We start from the raw sequence: 9,954 nt of genomic DNA, 5'->3' as shown, positions 1-9,954 counted from the left end.
AAAAATATTGAAAAGTCCTTGACTCACCATCTGAAATCTGATTGCTTGTAGATTTGTTGCTCAGGTTTAGAAATGCCCTTCTACTGACCGTTCTATTATCCAGCAACCATTGTGGCTCCTATTCTCCAGCTATGATGTCTCTCTCTTGCTCTCCTTCCCTAATCTTCTTTCCCTTCCCTCTTTCTTGGCTCTCTAGTTCTTTCCCCTGCCTGTCTTGCTTGTCACCTATCTCTCCTGTCTCTTCCACATTGCCCTCTGCCTTTCCCTAAATTCCTCAAATGCTGGGGAAGTTTGGATGCAGATCGGAAATTCACAAGAACCCCACCGAGAGCTGTTGAATTCTGCAGGACGGGACTTGCAGTGGAACTGACTTCGTTGGAGTAGAATGGGCTGCTGCCAATCAGGGTAGTGCAGTCTCCACTGGACTGGAGCAGACAGGTGAAGGAGGGCTTCCCTCTGAAGCACCTGGCATTGGCTACTGTCGGAAGACAGGATACTGGGCTAGACGGACCTTTGGTCTGACCCAGTATAGTCGTTCTTATGTTCACATAACTGCCTGGGAGTTCATTGGAATTTCATCGTGAGGTTTTCGGGGTGTGGACTGGCCTGTGAATAAGAGGTCCGGGCGTCAACAAACCAGGCAATTACTATTCTTATCTATTATTCCCAGGATTCCAGAGTGCTTGAAAGTTGGGAAGAAATATCTGTAAAGGTGGCCTGGGGAGTTAAATCTTATGGGTGAAATCCGGGCCCCACTGAAGTCAATAATAAAGCTCTCATTGTCTTCAGTGGGGCCAGGATTTCACCCTGCATTTCTAAAACCTGGGAGAGAAGGAGGCTTTAGGGAGGGAGTGTAAATCAGGCACATTATTGAACTCAGCCCTGCTATTGATTGGCTTTAGGCTTTGTCACTCAGCAGCTCACAGGGCTCTACAGTAAAGTCAAAGACTTTATTGACAGCACACTGGCAAAAATATTGGCCTTGAAGGCTATTTCTTGGCTAGCAATGAAAACGTACTGAGTTCCCTGTGAGAATTGCTTTTGACTTGTGGGCTCTCACTAGTTGGATATAATTACCCAGCTTGAAGTCGAATGCTTGAGGGGTTAATTTAGGCATTGTCAAGTAGCTTAGATTTAAAATGTAACATGCATTAAAACTTCTACAATGTACTGAAGAATGTAGTGTGGATTTTAAAGAAGGGCCCAATTTATAATCTCAGATCTGAATGCCCATGAACTGTGGGAGTGGCGTAAATTGAACCTGCATCCAGATCACAGTTTTGCACATGGCCTTTTCTATAGAGTGGGGTAAACCAAAACCTCAGGTAAGAACACTCTGAACTATGAAGGGGGCAGGAGGCAGTTCAGCTCTGTTGAGTTCAACGCCACTATTCTGAAATTCAAATTTGTTGAAAACCCTCATCTCTGAGTTTTATAATGGACAGAATGTTCCACGTCCATCTCGGAAGTCAGGTTAGCAAAAAGCAGAGTCTGCCCAATGGCCTCTGGGACCGAATGCACCCCTGTATTCACACCTTACACATCACTGTAATAATATCTGTACAAAATACGCTTTGTGAGGTATCATTTGAAAACAAGTAACTCACTGGTCAATAATATCATGCTGAAATGTATGTAGCCATATTCTATGTAAAGTTATTAACATAAACTTAAGTTATGACTGAAATATGTTTATCAGACAAGCCTGGGGAGTGGGTAAACCAGTTCCTTGAAGACAAAGGACAAGCTGATGCTACTAACCAGGTGGCATCAAAGTTTATTGACAATCATCGGTCAAGTGGCCATTCTTTGGCCGAAAATGGGGGCAGGAATAGATCAATTTTCATTGTAACAAACAATATGGAACCTCTTTCACTATGAGACCCCATATCTCCCTCCTCACAGCTGGAAGGAACTTTATCTAGGGGTAACACAGTGCTGTCTGCACTGGCGCTTAGGTCAGTAGAACTAGGGATGTGTATTTTTCCCACCCTTGAGTGACATAGTTATACCAAAGTAATTCTGTAGGCAGGGTAGATCTGCTCTTAGGAACCAGAGAGTGTGTCTACACTGCAATCAGGAAGTGTGATTGCATCATGGGTAGGCATACCTAAACTAACTTTGATCTAGTTAGATCAAAGCTAGCTCAGGTAACAATAGCAGTGAAGCTGCAGCAGCATGGACTTCCTGTTGAAAGTAATGGGGGGGGGGGGGGAGGAGGAAGGTAGACTCCTGAGTGCCTAAGGCCGTGCCTGCACTACGAAATCATGTCAACCTAATTTACGTCAGCATAAAGCCACTGCAGCTATTAATTGGCTTGTGTGTGTGCACACCTGGCTCCTTGTGTCAGCGGAGTGCGTCCTCATCAGGAACACTTGTGTCGATTTTTCTGTCAATGTGGAGCACTATGGACCGCTCTTGAAAGCCAGTAACGGTTGATGTAAGCAATGCAGTGTCTACACCAACACCGCATCGACCATGACTTTGGCTCAGCGGGAGCCAAATTTAAGCGAAAACACTTCCACAGGTAAGTAGATGCAAAGCAGCTTATGTTGACCTAACCCTGTAGCTGTTATGCTATACAAAGCACACGGGATCTTTTATAGGAGAAGGCAAAAACACTGCATTTATTGAAAATACAACAGTTAGCATATGCTTTTTAGTCACACACACACATACACACACACACAGAGTCCTGCCAGTTGATGTTTATAGTTACCAGTCTGTTGTAGCTCGAGTCAATCTAATGGCCAGTTAGATTGAGCACGAATGCAGAGCTGGGCTCTTGTCGGTCGCGATCCGATGCTCCGAGGCTTTGCAGGCCTGAACCCAGAGTTCCATGGCAAAACACCCCAGCTTTATAGTTGTAAATTCGTATTTGAGTCCATGCATTTTGCAATGTCATCCTGTAATCATTAGTCCTTAAGTGGTGTTATCATTTGATGGTTATTGTCAGGCTTCCCATCGTTATCTCCTATTTGTTGTCTCGCCTTCGGGGGTGCCTGCCTCACCTTTGAGGTAGTCAATGCTGCTAACATATTTAGCATCAGATACAATGGATGTTTTCTGATTGTCTCCTGGTCTTTCCAAGTATCAGAGGGGTAGCCGTGTTAGTCTGAATCTGTAAAAAGCAACAGAGGGTCCTGTGGCACCTTTAAGACTAACAGAAGTATTGGGAGCATAAGCTTTCGTGGGTAAGAACCTCACTTCTTCAGATGCAAGTAATGGAAATCTCCAGAGGCAGGTATAAATCAGTATGGAGATAACGAGGTTAGTTCAATCAGGGAGGGTGAGGTGCTCTGCTAGCAGTTGAGGTGTGAACACCAAGGGAGGAGAAACTGCTTCTGTAGTTGGATAGCCATTCACAGTCTTTGTTTAATCCTGATCTGATGGTGTCAAATTTGCAAATGAACTGGAGCTCAGCAGTTTCTCTTTGGAGTCTGGTCCTGAAGTTTTTTTGCTGTAAGATGGCTACCTTTACATCTGCTATTGTGTGGCCAGGGAGGTTGAAGTGTTCTCCTACAGGTTTTTGTATATTGCCATTCCTGATATCTGACTTGTGTCCATTTATCCTCTTGCGTAATGACTGTCCAGTTTGGCCAATGTACATAGCAGAGGGGCATTGCTGGCATATATAACATTGGTGGACATGCAGGTGAATGAGCCGGTGATGTTGTAGCTGATCTGGTTAGGTCCTGTGATGGTGTTGCTGGTGTAGATATGTGGGCAGAGTTGGCATCGAGGTTTGTTGCATGGGTTGGTTCCTGAGTTAGAGTTGTTATGGTGCGGTGCGTGGTTGCTGGTGAGAATATGCTTAAGGTTGGCGGGTTGTCTGTGGGCGAGGACTGTGACCTCCCAGAAAACACCACCCTAGCCACCATGGATGTAGAGGCTCTCTACACAAACATCCCACACACAGATGGAATACAAGCTGTCAGGAACAGTATCCCTGATGATGACACAGCACAACTTATTGCTGAGCTCTGTGACTTTATCCTCACGCACAATTATTTCAAATTTGGTGACAATATATACCTCCAGACCAGTGGCACCGCTATGGGCACCCGCATGGCCCCACAATATGCCAACATTTTTATGGCTGACCTGGAACAACGCTTCCTCAGCTCTCGTCCACTCACGCCCCTTCTCTACCTACGCTACATTGATGACATCTTCATCATCTGGACCCATGGGAAGGAGACCCTGGAAGAATTCCACCATGATTTCAACAGCTTCCACCCCACCATCAACCTCAGCCTGGACCAATCTACACGGGAGGTCCACTTCCTAGACACCACCATACAAATAAGCGATGGCCACGTTAACACCACCCTATATCGAAAACCCACCGACCGCTACGCCTACCTTCATGCCTCCAGCTTCCACCCCAGACACACCACACGATCCATCGTCTACAGCCAAGCACTGAGGTACAATCGCATCTGCTCCAACCCCTCAGACAGAGACCAACACCTACAAGATCTTCACCAAGCATTCTCAAAACTACGATACCCGCACAAGGAAATAAAGAAACAAATCAACAGAGCCAGACGTGTACCCAGAAGCCTCCTGCTACAAGACAGGCCCCAAAAAGAAACCAACAGAACTCCACTGGCCATCACCTACAGTCCTCAGCTTAAACCTCTCCAATGCATCATCAGTGATCTACAACCCATCCTGGACAATGATCCCTCACTTTCACAGACCTTGGGAGGCAGGCCAGTCCTCGCCCACAGACAACCCGCCAACCTTAAGCATATTCTCACCAGCAACCACGCACCACACCATAACAACTCTAACTCAGGAACCAACCCATGCAACAAACCTCGATGCCAACTCGGCCCACATATCTACACCAGCAACACCATCACAGGACCTAACCAGATCAGCTACAACATCACCGGCTCATTCACCTGCATGTCCACCAATGTTATATATGCCATCATATGCCAGCAATGCCCCTCTGCTATGTACATTGGCCAAACTGGACAGTCACTACGCAAGAGGATAAATGGACACAAGTCAGATATCAGGAATGGCAATATACAAAAACCTGTAGGAGAACACTTCAACCTCCCTGGCCACACAATAGCAGATGTAAAGGTAGCCATCTTACAGCAAAAAAACTTCAGGACCAGACTCCAAAGAGAAACTGCTGAGCTCCAGTTCATTTGCAAATTTGACACCATCAGATCAGGATTAAACAAAGACTGTGAATGGCTATCCAACTACAGAAGCAGTTTCTCCTCCCTTGGTGTTCACACCTCAACTGCTAGCAGAGCACCTCACCCTCCCTGATTGAACTAACCTCGTTATCTCCATACTGATTTATACCTGCCTCTGGAGATTTCCATTACTTGCATCTGAAGAAGTGAGGTTCTTACTTACGAAAGCTTATGCTCCCAATACTTCTGTTAGTCTTAAAGGTGCCACAGGACCCTCTCTTGGTCTTTCCAAGTCTCTCACTTTTTCTTGACCATCTGGACATTTGTGATGGCTTTCACACCTTATCTTTTCCTGATGCATGCATTCCTCATTCACACAAACAATTTCTTACAGAAACCTTCAAAGGTATACAGACAGCATTTTATATTCAGCAGAATACATTGTAAATCAGGCCTTGCTAAATCTTATAACTAAAACAATTCACATTGGGGCTTCAGGCCCTCAACGTTCCTCTAATCTCCTTAACATAGACACAATACAAGATCCTGTCTCTTACTTACTAAAACCTTAAAACAAAGAAATGTATATTTAACTAGAGTGGCTAATTTGTAATACATATAGGAAACCATAGTAGACATTATAATGTATCCTAAAACAAAAGGGTGACCATAATCAGTCATAAGGATTGTTCTGGTCTGTCATTCCTTTCTGCTATTCAAAAAGGGTGGCTGACAGGATGAAATCAAATCATACATTAATTCTCATAGGACATTATAAAATCCTGCTCCTACATAGCGCAGACCAGGCCTACATCCCTTTTTAAAATGCTATCCTGGATCTGAACTTCAGCTGGACCCATCTCAACAGTGTGCCAATTCACAAGCTGACATCCAAACCTCGGGAACGTTCAAATCTGAATCTGCTGCTTAGCTCATTTCTGCAGCCAGCAGCCTACCCATAATTCGTTCACTTTACTACCAAATCCCTTTCGCTCTGAAAACTTGGGGGCATTGTGATGGTTAGTGCAAATGTGACAAGTGCCATCTTGGCCGTAAGCTGGGACTGAACCTTCAGAGCTAAAAGCCAGAGCTTTGCCTTGTAGCCAAGAGCACACATGCCCCTGGGGATCAGGCACAGAGAGAATGCATGACACACTTATTGGAGGGGATCTACAGAACTCTGCAGATCCTTTGGCTGGAGGAAGCTTTCTGCCACAAGATATCAGAATTGGGAAGTGATTAGTTATTCCTTTTCTCTCTTACAAAATGCTTTGTCGGCAGAATGAGCCTGAGAACCATGGCTCTTGCTGAATCACCATCAGCAAAACGGATGTGGGCCATTGATGTTGGGGAGGAGAGGGGGGCCTCTTGCTGACAGAATAGTTCTCACACTTCCATTCTGCAGCTGACTTACATATTTTTCCAGCAGTGGTGCAGATGCACCATTTCCACTAATGGTGGGAGCAGTAGTGAAGGTAGGGCCCAGACAGTTTTTAATCACAATGTCAGACATCTAGTCCTGCTCAGCACAGGATTTCTTTGCATGATGGCGAACTCCTGAGCCCTATCTCTACTGCAGCACCCCCACTGATAGCAATGGTATAGTTGCACCTTGCTGGAAAATGGGTACAAACTTTCCAAATGTCGACTAGGTCCTAGTTTATCTTACTAGCTTTGGCCTTCAACTAGGCACTGCAAAAGCAGAACTGTCTCCAGCAGGATTTATGAAACTGTGTGCAAAATTGTAGCTTAAACCCTATTCCAGCAGCTCACCTTCCTCCCAATCCAAACAATTAAGAGTGAAATCCTGTCCCCTGGGCTGAGCCAGGGCCGGCTCCAGGCACCAGGCAACCAAGCTGGTGCTTGGGGCGGCACCTGGAGGGGGGCGGCGCGGCGCTCGGGCCGCCGGGGAGAGCGGGGCCACAGCCGGGCTCGCCGCCCTGCCCCCGGCGCTCTGGCCGCCGGGGGGAGAGCCGAGCCCCCGCCGGGGCTCGCCGCCCTGCCCCCGCCGGGGCTCGCCGCCCTCCTCCCAGGGCTCCGGCCGCCCTCCCATCCGGCGCCCTCCCCCCGGCCGCCGGGGGGAGAGCGGAGCCCCCGCCGGGGCTCGCCGCCCTCTCGCCGCCCTGCCCCCAGCGCTCTGGCCGCCGGGGGGAGAGCCGAGCCCCAGTCGGGGCTCGCCGCCCTCTCGCCGCCCTGCCCCCGGCGCTCTGGCCACCGGGGGGAGAGCCGAGCCCCAGTCGGGGCTCGCCGCCCTCTCGCCGCCCTGCCCCCAGCGCTCTGGCCGCCGGGGGGGGGAGGGAGAGCCGAGCCCCCGCCGGGGCTCGCCGCCCTCCTCCCAGGGCTCCGGCCGCCCTCCCCTCCGGCGCCCTCCCCCCGGCCGCCGGGGGGAGAGCGGAGCCCCCGCTGGGGCTCGCCACCCTCGCCCCGGGGCTCCGGCCGCCCTCCCCCCGGCGGGAGAGCGGAGCCCCTGCCGGGGCTCGCCGCCCCCCCCCCACGGGCTCCGCCCCCCCCCCGTGTGGGGGGGGGGGGCGGCCGGAGGCTTTTTTGCCTGGGGCGGCAAAAAAGCCAGAGCCGGCCCTGGGCTGAGCTCAGGTAACTGGGTTTGGTGCAGAGGGGTTCCATGGGGATAAGAGGGAAGGAATTCTCCTCCCAGATTGCAGAGTGCCAGCAAAGCTGTCCCGTTTCTGCTACAGCCTCTGCCACTCCTGGACCTGTGTACTGGATCTACTAGCACGCCTCCGTCCCCTTCCATCCAGCTTCTATTCCACACCCAAATCCATATGAATACACAGGGAGTCTCCAAGATTTTGGTTCTGTGGCACACAGAGGCCCATACCTGCTGTGGGAAATCCCCAAATTCTGCCCACGTGCAGCAGAGTTGCACTGATTCTGCTTTCGCCTGAGGCCTTCCACAGGGGCAGGATTTGCCTTGAAAGAAATAAAGCCTACTAATCCAGCCTCCATAATACAGAGACTTCAGAGCAGCCCCTAGCTTAATCACACACAGCAGAAAATCAGAGAGCAAATAGGTAGCATTCTGCAGCAGCATCTAAGCCCTGTACTGGGACTGTGTATTTATGGCTGGTCGAGAGGTAAGAATGTCTGATAATCAAACTACTGATACTTATGGGAATCACAATTCATAACAAGCTAAGCTATTGTTCGATTTAGAGTGCCACATTGATGCTGAAACACATGTAGCGAACAGATGCTCAGAAGCGACTGTCTGTCACCACCAGGCTTGTTAGTCTAGGACAGGTCTGTGTGTGCTTGCCTCTCTCTGATTTGCATTTGGAATTTTGCTATGCATATAGTTGTGCCCATAAGTACTCCATCTCCCCGTGTCTGTCACAGCAGTACACATCTAATGCTTGCCATGTTGGCTTTGTAACAAAGGTGGGGGGTTGGGTTCTGAGTGGTTCCACTCTATTCTACGCATTCACAATTTTAGCGGAGAAAATAATGTGCATATTTTCCCTAAGTGTCTGGCATCCATTAGCATTGCAGACAAATTTACTTACTATCATCTGTTAAATATTCTGGAATAGGATCAATGCTTTAGCAGTTAAATGCCCTTGCTGCTGATCAGGAAATTTGTTTTCAATATCTGAGAGTGGATCTGGATAAAATGTGTTTTTTCCTGAGCAGTAGAGAATGTATCCACAACCTACCTTGCCCTGCAATCTCATATGTGACAAGGAAAATCATTTCCATGAATTATAATCAAGTCACATACGATGGAAAACGGCAGCTAGAAAAATCCAGTGTTGGCTGGAGAAAACCTAAACAAAACCATTGAAGAAGGTCAAAAACAGAGTCAGCTGAAAGGTCCTGTAGCCAGGTGGGGTTGTTGTCCGCAGTCCTTTCCTGCAGCTGAAAATGGATTTCAAAGCTGCTTTTCCCTTTAGAGAATGGCAGGTTTTCAGAGAAGGTGTTCTCCCAAGGGGCAGCTGTAATGATTTTTGTGAATAGATTCCAGTTGGGTCTGTGTTACATTTTTAGACCTGCATGGGAAAATGATTTGCTGTGGTTAATACGTACTGTGCACTTGGCTGTTTTAAAATGGCAAACATTTTTGTAACGGCTGTGCCTTGTAGTGCCTGAGTTCACTGTATGCAGAGGAAAATCTGTGTGGGGGCGGGGAGGCGTCACGAGCCAGTGGAGACAGGCACTCCCCACTCTTCAGGTCCCTCCATGCACAGCTTGATGTGGACCCATCAAGGCCCTGGCCAAGGAATGTGTCTTTATAAAGCTCTGTGTAAATTTACCATGCTATCAAAATATGTTGTAATAGCAATAACAGGCCAAATTCTGCCTGATTCTCAGGTGGCTGTGCATTGGGAGTGGAGGGGAATGCACAAACAGCGTTCTTTGCCTGTGTGAGAGCCAGGCAGAACTGGAGCACTACATACGTCCCAGAATAAGCACGGAGCCCCAGCAGTGGAATGACTCACCAAGCTGGGCCTCTGTGCCTATTCTGGGATGGCCATAGCGCTCCGGCTGAGGTCCAGAAAAAGCAGGGGAGACCTTTTCCTGGATATGCACAAACGCATGAATAGGGACTCAGACCACGTGGACCAGCACGAAATGAGGGCTACTTCTAAAAGACGGGACTAGTCCGGGAGAACTGGCACCAGACTATTTCTGGAGTGAGTGGGAAATGAGACTGGTGGACAGAAAACTCCAGCCATTTTCAACCCATACACTGGGGTTTGGAAGACTGTTGCACAGGTGACAATATTCTTTGACTCCCTCACCTTCAACCCCTTTATTGGAGCAGAGCAAGGAA

The sequence above is a fragment of the Emys orbicularis genome, chromosome 8, assembly GCF_028017835.1.
Source record: "Emys orbicularis isolate rEmyOrb1 chromosome 8, rEmyOrb1.hap1, whole genome shotgun sequence".
Lineage (NCBI taxonomy): Eukaryota > Metazoa > Chordata > Testudines > Emydidae > Emys > Emys orbicularis.
The sequence above is the reverse complement of the archived record's forward strand: the minus strand, read 5'-3'. Positions refer to the sequence as shown.